This window comes from Oncorhynchus masou, unplaced genomic scaffold (genome assembly GCF_036934945.1).
Source record: "Oncorhynchus masou masou isolate Uvic2021 unplaced genomic scaffold, UVic_Omas_1.1 unplaced_scaffold_2104, whole genome shotgun sequence".
In the NCBI taxonomy this organism is placed as follows: domain Eukaryota; kingdom Metazoa; phylum Chordata; class Actinopteri; order Salmoniformes; family Salmonidae; genus Oncorhynchus; species Oncorhynchus masou.
In genome coordinates, this window is record NW_027008583.1 from 68,305 (window position 1) to 83,373 (window position 15,069).

At 45.9% G+C, this 15,069-nt stretch overlaps 1 pseudogene; it reads right to left on the minus strand.

The window, feature by feature from the left end:
* Positions 1–948: 948 nt before the first annotated feature.
* On the minus strand, positions 949–11,460 carry LOC135532907 (homeobox-containing protein 1-like; annotated as a pseudogene).
* Positions 11,461–15,069: the final 3,609 nt, after the last annotated feature.

Genomic DNA, 15,069 nt, shown 5'->3' on the forward strand with positions numbered 1-15,069 from the left:
CTGGTTGTCTAGGTTTTAGTAAGAAACTCCTCTCACCTGGTTGTCTAGGTCTCAGTAAGGAACTCCCCTCACCTGGTTGTCTAGGTTTTAGTAAGGAACTCCCCTCACCTGGTTGTCTAGGTTTTAGTAAGAAACTCCCCTACTAAAGATGATTTGAATCGGCTGTGTAGCGTTTGAGCAAAAACCAACACACGCACCCCTTGGAGTCCCAAAAACCAACACACGCACCCCTTGGAGTCCCAAAAACCAACACACGCACCCCTTGGAGTCCCAAAAACCAAGTTTGGGAAACACTGCACTCGGTCCTCCATGGAATGAGTTTGACACCCCTGATCTTAGGGCTGAATCCTAACTTTTTATTCGTTTATCCTTCATTTAACCAGGGAAGTCTCAATGGGACTTTTGACTTTTAAGTGAGTCCTGGACTTGTGGTCGGTCTGTGCACTTTACTTGCATATTCAGGCATCTCTCTCCCATTGACTTCAATGCATGATTTAGGCAGAGGTCACAGAGTTCGGTATGTGTATCAAAAGTTACGATTCAACCCTGTGAGTATAATGACAAGCAGCAAGACCTTGGGCTAGGGGAGAACTGTAAAATACACATGTGAAATAAAGTGCTCCCCAAACACTGTCCATTTACATTTAAAACCAGAGGCTTTCATGTTCATTTATAGTCATGCTTGTAACATTATCAGCTAGCAATCTTATTTTTTAATGACCAGGAGCACACAGCTGACATCCAATGAACATGAAAGCACATTAAGTTCTTCTTCTCGGAACTATCTGAACTAAAAGGAATGAACATGAAAGCACATTAAGTTCTTCTTCTCGGAACTATCTGAACTAAAAGGAATGAACATGAAAGGATCTTTCAGTCACTCAGTACATATATAATGAGCTTATTCTAGAGGAAGGTGCTGCTTATAACACAGATACATTTTACAAGTCATGATTAACAACTTTAATAATAATAATAATAATAATAATAAGTGACCTAGAAGATTTCTATTTTTAAAACCCAAACCAGACTAGACTTTTCAGTAGCTTCTCGATGGGTTCGGCAGACGAGTGGTTCATGTCGATAAGAGAAAAGGGACATCAGTAACTCATTATTATTAGTTTTGCTACTTATGCATCATTTAAAATGTTCATTTGATCAATTAACATTTGTTGAGGAAAGACGACCATAAGGAAGCGTAATGAATGAAAACGCCGTGTTCGTTTGGCTTGCTGACATTACGATGAAGACAGAATACAGATACAGATGCTTTTTTTTGTTGTTGTCGTAGAAACAGTCAACATATATGAAACATTCCTTTTGAACGAAGCTTATTAGAGAGAGAGAGAGAGAGAGAGAAACACGTGATGATTCGCCATCATCCACCATCTTTGGGTTTACCTGAGATTCCATTTGTCCCTCAGGGTTGGACTCTTAACAACACTGACCCGGACTACTTGATTGATTGATCCCAAAGTCTAACAAGTTTACTAAGATCGGGTCAAAGACATTCAAGCTAGCAGAGAAGGCTGATATTATCGGAAACACATATCGTCACACCAAAAGTTCCAACTCGCCTCGACCATACACACCCGTCTTCACCTCATCATCAAAACACACCTGACCTGCAGGTTCAAAACATTCAGTTCCCATTCCAGTCCATTATTTTGCAACCACTCGTCAAAACCTTTAAAAAATAAAAAAAAATAATTAAAAAGTATAGTAGCAAAGAAAACGTTAAAAGGCTGTTGAGCTGCTAGAGGATTTAACCACTTAGACCCCTATTCTCTATAAGGAGTCGTCTTTCGTTTAAGACCGTCTTGGAATGCACTACATGGAGAGATAGAGATAAATATTGACATTACTACAAAGCATGATTACTGTATAGACACAGTGGCCTCCCTACCACTAGAGGCACCGAGAACTATAGCACCCTTTTCAATAATTAACGCACTGACTTGTCATAACCCCTGAAGACATTCAGAGCATCTATTATTAATATATATATTTTTTAATATGCCGTTATATATTCAAATTCACGCTCTCCCATTGGTCACTCCTCGTCCACTGTCTCTCTCTTCGATTCGTCAGCTTTCTGTTCCAGAACCTGAGGGTGGGGCTTGGAGGGGGAAGGACCTCGACGACAGCCAATGAGGAGGTGTCTTGCAGATCAAGGTCCTTCCTGGAAGATATCTCTTCCTGGAAAAGGAAAAAGATGAGATATTATTGGTCTCACGCTGACCAGACAGTCCGCATTACATGTCCCGCAAAATAAAATGTAAACATACATGTTACTCAATCATTTCATCCAAACAGCTCACACGCGCATACTACAAGTCCCGCCTCTCCCATCTCATTGGTTTTTAGGAGCATATACCCACGTGGGTGATTGAAAGATGAACTGAGGTCCACACTCCAGTCCAGTCGGTAGCTGTAATGCAAGCTAGCTAAGTGTCCATAAATGTTTCAAATGGTGTTTTGACCTGTCCCCAAATTAATATAGTTGGTTCACTGTTGGTTTTGGTATTTTAACCTCTATGTCTGGTGTGGATAGACAAAATAATTTGGCCATCATGTTGCAGTTTATTGTACAAGTTCAATGATAAGTGGTTTGGTATTAAAATCCCTGACTGAATTGTTGATTCACTGACTCACCTGCTCTATGAATCATTGATTCACCAGCTCTATGAATCATTGATTCACCTGCTCTATGAATCATTGATTCACCAGCTCTATGAATCATTGATTCACCTGCTCTATGAATCATTGATTCACCTGCTCTACGAATCGTTGATTCACTTGCTCTGTGAAGTCCTGTGGTTCCAACTCCTCCCGTTGGATTGACAGCTCGGGCTTGGAACCTCGATACCATGACTCTCCAAGATGGCTGCCTCTGACGGGGAGAAGGCGAGAGGGAAAAGGAAGGAGGAGAAAGAAAGCAGACAAAAAGGGTACAAACAGGGAAAGAGAAATGCTGTCCTTTATCCACTACAGTGTCAAGCTGCGCGCGGCTCCTCTACCGGCAGCCGCGCGCGGCCCTCTACCCGGCAGCCGCGCGGCCCCTCTACCGGCAGCCGCGCGCGCCCCTCTACCCGGCAGCCGCGCGGCCCCTCTACCCGCAGCTACATGTCCTACATCTGAAAATAGCCATTGTTAGGCTAGCTGGAATATCGAACGTTGAACTCTTATCATAGTGCCGATACCTATCCAATGCTTTCAGGTCTACCAGAATGTGCCTGGGTGTATCCAATGTGCCTGGGTGTATCCAATGTGCCTGGGTGTATCCAATGTGCCTGGGTGTATCCAATGTGCCTGGGTGTATCCAATGTGCCTGGGTGTTAGGGATAGGGGGTGTTTTGGTATGAGAGATTCTCACCTATATTAGCCCGTCTCTTCATCTCCTTCCGGCGGTTGGCGAACCAGTTGTACACTTTCAGAGCCGTGACACGCTCAAACTCGGACAGCTTGCATCCTGGGTAATAGTGACAGAGGAGAGATGGACAAGTGAATAGGTGAAATTTGGTGAGCCTTTTTTGAACATAGGACTTAATTGGTATTAAAATAACAAGTTGTTTAAAAAGGGGCATAAGAAAAAGGTAGATGTGAATTCGTGATAATTGGGTTAAGAATAAAGACATTGGTTACAGGTGTTTGGGTGGGCTGTGCTTGAACCAAACTGACCAGGTTTCTGGATGACTGAGTTGCAGGCGTTAGCGATCTCCTCTCTCTTCGCTTCATCAGGGTACTGGTTCTCCATGAAGAAACTGACAGACACAACAACCAGCCAATAAGAACAGTGTTAGACAACCCACCACCCATGGCATTAACCAATCAGAAGCTACTACTGGCCGAAATGCTACAAAGCTACTGGCGAAAACGCTACAAAGCCACTGGCCGAAACGCTACAAAGCCACTGGCCGAAACGCTACAAAGCCACTGGCCGAAACGCTACAAAGCCACTGGCCGAAACGCTACAAAGCCACTGGCCGAAACGCTACAAAGCCACTGGCGAAACGCTACAAAGCCACTGGCCGAACGCTACAAAGCCACTGGCGAAACGCTACAAAGCCACTGGCGAAACGCTACAAAGCCACTGCCCGAAACGCTACAAAGCCACTGGCGAAACGCTACAAAGCCACTGCCCGAAACGCTACAAAGCCACTGGCGAAACGCTACAAAGCCACTGGCGGCGGCGCTACAAAGCCACTGGCGGCAGCTACAAAGCCACTGGCGAAACGCTACAAAGCCACTGGCGAAACGCTACAAAGCCACTGGCGGCAGCTACAAAGCCACTGGCCGAAACGCTACAAAGCCACTGGCGGCAGCTACAAAGCCACTGGCGAAACGCTACAAAGCCACTGGCGCAACGCTACAAAGCCACTGGCCGCAACGCTACAAAGACACTGGCGAAAGCTACAAAGCCACTGGCGAAACGCTACAAAGCCACTGGCGAAACGCTACAAATCCACTGGCGAACGCTACAAAGCTACTGGCGAAACGCTACAAAGTTACTGGCGAAACGCTACAAAGCCACTGGCCGAAACGCTACAAAGCCACTGGCCGGCAGCTACAAAGCCACTGGCGAAACGCTACAAAGCCACTGGCGAAACGCTACAAAGCCACTGGCCGAAACGCTACAAATCTACTGGCCGAAACGCTACAAAGCTACTGGCCGAAACACTACAAAGCTAGTGGCCGAAATGCTACAAAGCTAGTGGCGGCGCTACAAAGCTACTGGAGCATCACTTTGAATGGAGGAAGGAAGGAGAAAACATCCAGCTAGATTAGCCTCACCCACTGCTATTAAAGTGATGCTCCAGGGTGTGTATCGTTTCAGCCAGTAGTTCTGAAAGTAGTGCTCACGATCTAAAACGGGTCACTGAAAATTGTGTACTACATCATCTATTTCCTATGATGTCACATCTTGCAAAACAATTTTTTTTTTTTTTTTTTTATGTACAATTTGAATAGGTTACAAATCTGTATGTGCTTAAAAAACATCCCTGACTGCATTGCTAACCAATCAGACACTCTCATTGAAGTAGTACGGTAGATTAATGGGACACATTAGGTGGATTACATTCAGCACTGTTTACACTCTCTCCGTTTCTAGGCAATAAATAAAAACAAATCTCATTTTAAATAAACAAAGATTTATTGCACCACTTAATCCACCCTCCATCTTCCTCTTTTCCCTGTCTGAATAATAAAAACTTCCCTTTACAAATAAACAGCAGGAGCACTTACACCCCCTCCGACTTCCTCCATCACACTAACCTACAGTATCGCCCTTCAGCGGGACTGGGAGTGTAAACTAGCCCATAAAGAGAAGCAGCACTGCAGTGGCATTGCGTAACCCATAGAGCTATGTGACGGTGTGGCTGGTCGACGTGCCTGTTGTGTTCTCATTACTGAGAGTGACCTCTGCTTAGAAACGTCACAGGAAGCAAGAGTCGACCGCATTCAGGGGGAAACAGTGCAACAAAAGATCATTCTTGTACTTAGGATGGCACTTGGCTTTTTATCAGTTAGAAATCCGTTACAAAAGGATTCCAGTTTCTAAATCAGATATGTCATAAAAGGCATCTCGTCATGACATCACCCACCACTAACGTCAATAGACTCAACCACTTATAATTAGTGTAGGGGTAGAACAAAAGCCTGGACACCCCATAGCTCTCTCCAGGGAAAAAGTTTGTTGACTACTGCAGTAATTGTGATTAAAACCAGTTCTGGATCGGTCTCCCGACATGCATTTGTAACAAATTAACAGGAATCTCAGCACCCCCCCCCCCCCCCATGTCCGAATACTGTGATATCTATGTTGACACGGATTCGTATTCCTTGAATTTAATATTTGGGCAGAAGTCATAAAACACATACAATATTGTGTGTACAATGTGTTCCCAGAGGAGTATTTATGTTCCAAAAGGGAGGAGTATTTATATTTAAAAAAAAACATATTTTGATACACTAGATCCATCTTGTCCCAGGAAGTTGAGGTATTAGCCTTCTTACCCATTCCACTCAATAATGGTTGACTAATATTGTCTTGCAATATATGCAATTAAGCAATATTTCACCTACGATACAAATCTGTATCATAACAAATATACAAAATAGCACCTTTATTCATCAAATATCAAATCAAAATGTTATTGGTCACATACACATGGTTAGCAGATGTTATTGGTCACATGGTTAGCAGATGTTATTGGTCACATACACATGGTTAGCAGATGTTATCGGTCACATACACATGGTTAGCAGATGTTATCGGTCACATGGTTAGCAGATGTTATCGGTCACATGGTTAGCAGATGTTATCGGTCACATGGTTAGCAGATGTTATTGGTCCCATACACATGGTTAGCAGATGTTATTGGTTACATACACATGGTTAGCAGATGTTATTGGTCACATACACATGGTTAGCCGATGTTATTGGTCACACGCACATGGATAGCAGATGTTATTGGTCACACGCACATGGTTAGCAGATGTTATTGGTCACATGCACATGGTTAGCAGATGTTATTGGTCACATGCACATGGTTAGCAGATGTTATTGGTCACATACACATGGTTAGCAGATGTTATTGGTCACATACACATGGTTAGCAGATGTCATTGGTCACATACACATGGTTAGCAGATGTCATTGGTCACATACACATGGTTAGCAGATGTTAATGCGAGTGTAGCGAAATGCTTGTAATATCTTTGTAAGTAAAAGTTAACATGTAATAAATGTATGTTAAAAAAATTAAAACCTACAAAGCCAGTAAAGCAATGTGATTATTTCCCATGTCAACTGTTTCAGATGTCTGTTGTTTTCAACCCCGGGATACACAGGAAAATAAATGAGAACCATGTGAAATGTTTTAAAACAAAATGTCCAAATGAACATGAATCTTGTCAAACGAAACATAAAAACATGTTAAAATAATAACACTTCAACCATTCTATAGTAAACAAGACAGCTGCCTAAATAAATGACAGTAGATTATTTAAGTGATAATGCCTGAGAAGAAGACAGCTGCCTAAATAAATGACAGTAGATTATTTAAGTGATAATGCCAGAGAAGAAGACAGCTGCCTAAATAAATGACAGTGGATTATTTAAGTGATAATGCCTGAGAAGAAGACAGCTGCCTAAATAAATGACAGTGGATTATTTAAGTGATAATGCCTGAGAAGAAGACAGCTGCCTAAATAAATGACAGTAGATTATTTAAGTGATAATGCCTGAGAAGAAGACAGCTGCCTAAATAAATGACAGTAGATTATTTAAGTGATAATGCCAGAGAAGAAGACAGCTGCCTAAATAAATGACAGTGGATTATTTAAGTGATAATGCCTGAGAAGAAGACAGCTGCCTAAATAAATGACAGTATATTATTTAAGTGATAATGCCAGAGAAGAAGACAGCTGACTAAATAAATGACAGTAGATTATTTAAGTGATAATGCCAGAGAAGAAGACAGCTGCCTAAATAAATGACAGTGGATTATTTAAGTGATAATGCCTGAGAAGAAGACAGCTGCCTAAATAAATGACAGTAGATTATTTAAGTGATAATGCCAGAGAAGACAGCTGCCTAAATAAATGACAGTAGATTATTTAAGTGATAATGCCAGAGAAGAAGACAGCTGCCTAAATAAATGACAGTAGATTATTTAAGTGATAATGCCAGAGAAGAAGACAGCTGCCTAAATAATGGATATATTGTCTCGGGCCGGCAAACGTGCCAATATTTTTACATTTTGGGGGCTATTTACAGATGGACTATGTACAGCTGCAGCGATCGATTAGCTGCTCAGATAGTTGATGTTTAAAGTTGTTGAGGGAAATAAAGTTTGTTCCAGTCACTGGCAGCAGAGAACTGGAAGGAAAGGCGGCCAAATGAGGTGTTGGCTTTGGGGATGACCAGTGAGATATACCTGCTGGAACGTGTGCTACGAGTTGGTGTTGTTATCGTGACCAATGAACTGAGATAAGGTGGAGCTTTACCTAGCATAGACTTATAGATGACCTGGAGCCAGTGGGTCTGGCGATTAATATGTATCGAGGGCCAGCCGACGAGAGCTTACAGGTGGCAGTATCCTCTAAACACCGGCTTCAAGGTCATTATCACTTTTATACAACAGATTACCAACATATTCAGATAATGATTGACATATTTTCATTAAAAAAATATATTTTGATTAATTTATTCATACCATTTCAAGTCCCAACACAAATCTAGGGTTGCTGCCCAAGCTGGCTGGTCGTTCGTTCTATTGGTTTGGTTGCCAGAGACGCGACCCAGTCATTCAGTCTTTTTGTTCTGTATCTATGGACGAGACCCAGTCATTCAGTCTTTTTGTTCTGTATCTATGGACGAGACCCAGTCATTCAGTCTTTTTGTTCTGTATCTATGGACGAGACCCAGTCATTCAGTCTTTTTGTTCTGTATCTATGGACCCTTCCCAGTCGTTCAGTCTTTTTGTTCTGTATCTATGGACCCGACCCAGTCATTCAGTCTTTTCGTTCTGTATCTATGGACGAGACCCAGTCATTCAGTCTATTGGTTCTGTATCTATGGACCCTTCCCAGTCGTTCAGTCTTTTTGTTCTGTATCTATGGACCCGACCCAGTCATTCAGTCTTTTCGTTCTGTATCTATGGACGAGACCCAGTCATTCAGTCTTTTTGTTCTGTATCTATGGACCCGACCCAGTCATTCAGTCTTTTTGTTCTGTATCTATGGACCCGACCCAGTCATTCAGTCTATTGGTTCTATATCTATGGACGCGACCCAGTTTTTTTGTTCTGTATCTATGGACCCGACCCAGTCGTTCAGTCTTTTGTTCTGTATCTATGGACCCGACCCAGTCATTCAGTCTATTGGTTCTATATCTATGGACGCGACCCAGTTTTTTTGTTCTGTATCTATGGACGAGACCCAGTCGTTCAGTCTTTTTGTTCTGTATCTATGGACCCGACCCAGTCGTTCAGTCTTTTTGTTCTGTATCTATGGACCCGACCCAGTCGTTCAGTCTTTTTGTTCTGTATCTATGGACCCGACCCAGTCGTTCCGTCTTTGTTCTGTATCTATGGACCCGACCCAGTCGTTCAGTCTTTTTGTTCTGTATCTATGGACGCGACCCAGTCGTTCAGTCTATTGGTTCTGTATCTATGGACCCGACCCAGTCGTTCCGTCTTTTTGTTCTGTATCTATGGACGAGACCCAGTCGTTCAGTCTTTTTGTTCTGTATCTATGGACGAGACCCAGTCGTTCAGTCTTTTTGTTCTGTATCTATGGACGCGACCCAGTCGTTCAGTCTTTTTGTTCTGTATCTGGACGCGACCCAGTCGTTCAGTCTTTTTGTTCTGTATCTATGGACGAGACCCAGTCGTTCAGTCTTTTTGTTCTGTATCTATGGACGAGACCCAGTCGTTCAGTCTTTTTGTTCTGTATCTATGGACCCGACCCAGTCATTCAGTCTATTGGTTCTATATCTATGGACGTGACCCAGTTTTTTTGTTCTGTATCTATGGACGAGACCCAGTCGTTCGCTCTGAATGTTCCATTGACATACTGGCTGGCAACATTCTCATCCCTTGCTTGCTAGCCAACCAACTACGGCTAACTCAGTCACGTCGAACAATGCAGACAGAATGACGGTAGCTGCGTTTGTTTTAGCTGTTTTCTAGTGACATTCATTTCACCCGGCGTAGAAAATGTGCTCTCTCGTCAGGACACTGTCGTTGAGAGGAGCTAGCCGACAACACAGCTACAGTAACACAACACAGCTACAGTAACACAACACAGCTACAGTAACACAATCACTTCAAACTGAAGCCGGAAAGACTGCAAACTAGCTGTCTAGCAAACTCGACTTTATTTGATTAAATAGCTGTCGCTCTCTGAGAGTGATTTTCTTCCAGGCACGGGTCAACATAGATAATCAATCAATCAATCAAATGTATTCATAAAGCTCTTTCTACGTAAGCAGACAGTTGGCTGGTCAACTGGAAAGTACTGCACTTTGATTGGCTCACCTCTCCATGATTGACTGGCACTCCTTCCTCCAGGTGAACCTGCTTCCCCTCCGCAGCCTCAGAGGACCGCCCGCCACCCCGCCCCTCTCCCCAGGGCTGACCCCCGTCCTCCAATCAGGCTCCTCCTTCACCAGGAGCGCATCGACAGGGTAGCACCTACATGGGACGTAATGAGAGGGGGAGGAGACGAGAGAAAGGGAAGGAGACGAGAGAAAGGGAAGGGGACGAGAGAAAGGGAAGGGGACGAGAAAGGGAAGGGGACGAGAGAAAGGGAAGGGGACGAGAGAGAAAGGGAAGGGGACGAGAGAAAGGAAGGGGACGAGAGAAAGGGAAGGAGACGAGAGAAAGGGAAGGAGGCGAGAAAGGGAAGGAGACGAGAGAAAGGGAAGGAGGCGAGAGAAAGGGAAGGAGGCGCGAGAAAGGGGAAGGGGGCGAGAGAAAGGGAAGGAGACGAGAGAAAGGGAAGGGAGGAGACGAGAGAAAGGGACGAGAGAAAGGGAAGGGAGACGAGAGAAAGGGAAGGGAGACGAGAGAAAGGGAAGGGAGACGAGAGAAAGGGAAGGGAGGGAGACGAGAGAAAGGGAAGGGAGGGAGACGAGAGAAAGGGAAGGAGACGAGAGAAAGGGAAGGAGAGAAAGGGAAGGGAGGGAGACGAGAGAAAGGGAAGGAAAGAGGGGAGGTGAGAGACAGGAAGGTGAGAGGGGAGGGAGGGAGTTAGAGAAGGAGGAAGGTGAGCGAGAGGGAGTGAGAGAGGGAGGGAGTGGTGGAGGAAGTTTAAACATCAAGAGAAAGTAACCCATTGTAACTATTAGTTATGAGAAATAAGTGATGGTTCAATCACATGACTGTAGTATTTTAATAAGGATTTGGACTTTTAGGATACATGACATCCCTCGGACTGACAGTGGGACACAACGTGGACACAGACAGGCATGCAGGCTATGTGATGACAGGATGTGTCAGACAGACAGGGGTCACTGAGTGCTGCAGTGTCTTTTTTTATTTATTTCATTTTTACTTTCGACTTTGGTAATGGAACTCAGAGTTGGAACGTGGCCTAAAAAACCTGACTAGTAAAAACATCACCTGCCTCGTTTCCTGAACAGCCACAGACAGAACTGAGGAGAGAGGGAGGAGGGTTGAGCCCTGTAAGAGTGATTGCCTGTTATGGGCATAGGTGGGCAGGGGCTTGCTGTTACCTGGCTGTTACCTGGCTGTTACCTGGCCGTTACCTGGCTGTGCGGCAGCAGTGTACCATGGGAGGAGGTGCATCAGCAGCTCTCTCTGTCTGCCCCAGGTAGTAGAGGCAGTGGCCGCGGCCGTGGCGCCCGTAGCGGCGTTTCCCACCATCCCTGTGACGTCTCTGTCCCCACCCCTGGCGGGTCCAGAGCCCAGGTTCTGGCCCAGGTTCTGGCCCAACCCCCTGGCCAAGACCACAGAGCCCCTGGCCGAGACCACCGAGCCCTGGGCCCAGACCCGTCGGGCCGTGCTGGCTTCACTCCATCTCAGCCCTTCATTAAGGACAAAACCAAACCAGTGGTCAGGTCAGGCCACAGACGTATCTAAGTAGACATACAGAGTTTGGGCAATATTGGTTTAAGAATTAGGCCTTGAGTTAACAGAAGTCCTACAGTCAATCAAAATTAGATCACCTGTTTGTATGTCTATACCATATCAATTTATAATTTAATCTTACGGACTTCATCCAATAATTTTTGTGGCCACAATGTGTTAAGTTAACAAGAGAAACTTTGATATTACTGTTCTGAATAGGTAAACAGCAGACAGGTCCAGACGTTTAGTAATGAAGTGCCCACCAGGTAGAAAGGCATAGAGAAAGGCAACACGTTAGCATTAGGATCCTGAATTAGCATCACTGTTAGTATTAGATGGGGTTATTATGGTTAGCCTGTTAGCCATGTAGGAATGAAAACCAGCACCGGAATTCTACCTCTCCAGGATCAGGACTGAGAACCACACAGAAGCAGCATCAGCAAAGCTTGGGGAAGAAGGGAGGATGACAGGGGGATGGCATGAAGAAGGCAGGGGTTGGTAGATTGTTCATGAAGGCTTCTTTTCATGCATTTTGGTCATGTGACATAGGAGTGAAGCACTAAAGTGACAGATTAAGCATTGTAATATTTAGGCTAATGTCTTTGCTGATGTAGAATTGAGCAAACAGTTTCATTTTCAGAACACTTCTCGTGCATCTATACATTGGTCTGTGTGGATGTTTATTGTTGACTTCTTATGAGGTCATGACGTTCCTGTAGCCCTGGTTTAGATGGAGGGATCGTGAGCGTTCCTGTAGCCTGGGTTTAGATGGATCGTGACGTTCCTGTAGCCTGGGTTTAGATGGATCGTGACGTTCCTGTAGCCTGGGTTTAGATGGATCGTGACGTTCCTGTGGCCTGGGTTAGATGGATCGTGACGTTCCTGTAGCCTGGGTTTAGATGGAGGATCGTGACGTTCCTGTAGCCTGGGTTTAGATGGATCGTGACGTTCCTGTAGCCTGGGTTTAGATGGATCGTGACGTTCCTGTAGCCTGGGTTTAGATGGATCGTGACGTTCCTGTAGCCTGGGTTTAGATGGATCGTGACGTTCCTGTAGCCTGGGTTTAGATGGATCGTGACGTTCCTGTAGCCTGGGTTTAGATGGATCGTGACGTTCCTGTAGCCTGGGTTTAGATGGATCGTGACGTTCCTGTAGCCTGGGTTTAGATGGAAGGATCGTGACGTTCCTGTAGCCTGGGTTTAGATGGATCGTGACGTTCCTGTAGCCTGGGTTTAGATGGATCGTGACGTTCCTGTAGGCTGGGTTTAGATGGAGGGATCGTGACGTTCCTGTAGCCTGGGTTTAGATGGACGGATCGTGACGTTCCTGTAGCCTGGGTTTAGATGGATCGTGACGTTCCTGTAGCCTGGGTTTAGATGGACGGATCGTGGACGTTCCTGTAGCCTGGGTTTAGATGGAGGGACCGTGACGTTCCTGTAGCCTGGGTTTAGATGGATCGTGACGTTCCTGTAGCCTGGGTTTAGATGGATCGTGACGTTCCTGTAGCCTGGGATTAGATGGAGGGATCGTGACGTTCCTGTAGCCTGGTTTAGATGGACGGATCTAGCCCGTTCCTGTAGCCCGGGTTTAGATGGATCGTGACGTTCCTGTAGCCTGGGTTTAGATGGATCGTGACGTTCCTGTAGCCTGGGTTTAGATGGATCGTGACGTTCCTGTAGCCTGGGTTTAGATGGATCGTGACGTTCCTGTAGCCTGGGTTTAGATGGATCGTGGACGTTCTGTAGCCTGGGCTTAGATGGATCGTGACGTTCCTGTAGCCTGGGTTTAGATGGATCGTGACGCTCCTGTAGCCTGGGTTTAGATGGATCGTGACGTTCCTGTAGCCTGGGTTTAGATGGATCGTGACGTTCCTGTAGCCTGGGTTTAGATGGATCGTGGACGTTCCTGTAGCCTGGGTTTAGATGGATCGTGACGTTCCTGTAGCCTGGGTTTAGATGGACCGTGACGTTCCTGTAGCCTGGGTTTAGATGGATCGTGGACGTTCCTGTAGCCTGGGTTTAGATGGATCGTGACGTTCCTGTAGCCTGGGTTTAGATGGACGGATTGGACGTTCCTGTAGCCTGGGTTTAGATGGGACGTTCACCTTGAGCCTGGGTTTAGATGGACCGTGACGTTCCTGTAGCCTGGGTTTAGATGGACGGATTGTGACGTTCCTGTAGCCTGGGTTTAGATGGATCGTGACGTTCCTGTAGCCTGGGTTTAGATGGATCGTGACGTTCCTGTGGCCTGGGTTTAGATGGATCGTGACGTTCCTGTAGCCTGGGTTTAGATGGACGGATCGTGACGTTCCTGTAGCCTGGGTTTAGATGGACCGTGACGTTCCTGTAGCCTGGGTTTAGATGGATCGGGGACGTTCCTGTAGCCTGGGTTTAGATGGATCGTGACGTTCCTGTAGCCTGGGTTTAGACGGATCGTGACGTTCCTGTAGCCTGGGTTTAGATGGATCGTGACGTTCCTGTAGCCTGGGTTTAGATGGAGACGTTCCTGAGCCTGGGTTTAGATGGATGTTGATGTTCCTGTAGCCTGGGTTTAGATGGACGGATCGTGGACGCTCCTGTAGCCTGGGTTTAGATGGATCGTGACGTTCCTGTAGCCTGGGTTTAGATGGATCGTGACGTTCCTGTAGCCTGGGTTTAGATGGACTGGGGATTGTGACGTTCCTGTAGCCTGGGTTTAGATGGATCGGACGTTCCTGTAGCCTGGGTTTAGATGGAGGGATCGGGCGTTCCTGTAGCCTGGGTTTAGATGGAGGGATCGTGCGTTCCTGTAGCCTGGGTTTAGATGGACGGATCGTGACGCTCCTGTAGCCTGGGTTTAGATGGATCGTGACGTTCCTGTAGCCTGGGTTTAGATGGATCATGACGTTCCTGTAGCCTGGGTTTAGATGGATCGTGGACGTTCCTGTAGCCTGGTTTAGATGGACGGATCGTGACGTTCCTGTAGCCTGGGTTTAGATGGATAGCCTGTAGCCTGGGTTTAGATGGAGGGATCGTGGACGCTCCTGTAGCCTGGGTTTAGATGGATCGTGGACGCTCCTGTAGCCTGGGTTTAGATGGACGGATCGTGACGTTCCTGTAGCCTGGGTTTAGATGGATCGTGGACGTTCCTGTAGCCTGGGTTTAGACGGATCGTGACGTTCCTGCAGCCTGGGTTTAGATGGATCGTGACGTTCCTGTAGCCTGGGTTTAGATGGAGGGTGACGTTCCTGCAGCCTGGGTTTAGATGGATCGTGGACGTTCCTGTAGCCTGGGCTTAGATGGATCGTGGACGCTCCTGTAGCCTGGGTTTAGATGGATGGATCTGGTTTAGATGGATCGCAGGACGTTCCTGTAGCCTGGGCTTAGATGGATCGTGACGTTCCTGTAGCCTGGGTTTAGATGGAGCAGGATCTTGGACTGGGCTCCTGTAGCCTGGGTTTAGATGGATCGTGACGTTCCTGTGGCCTGGG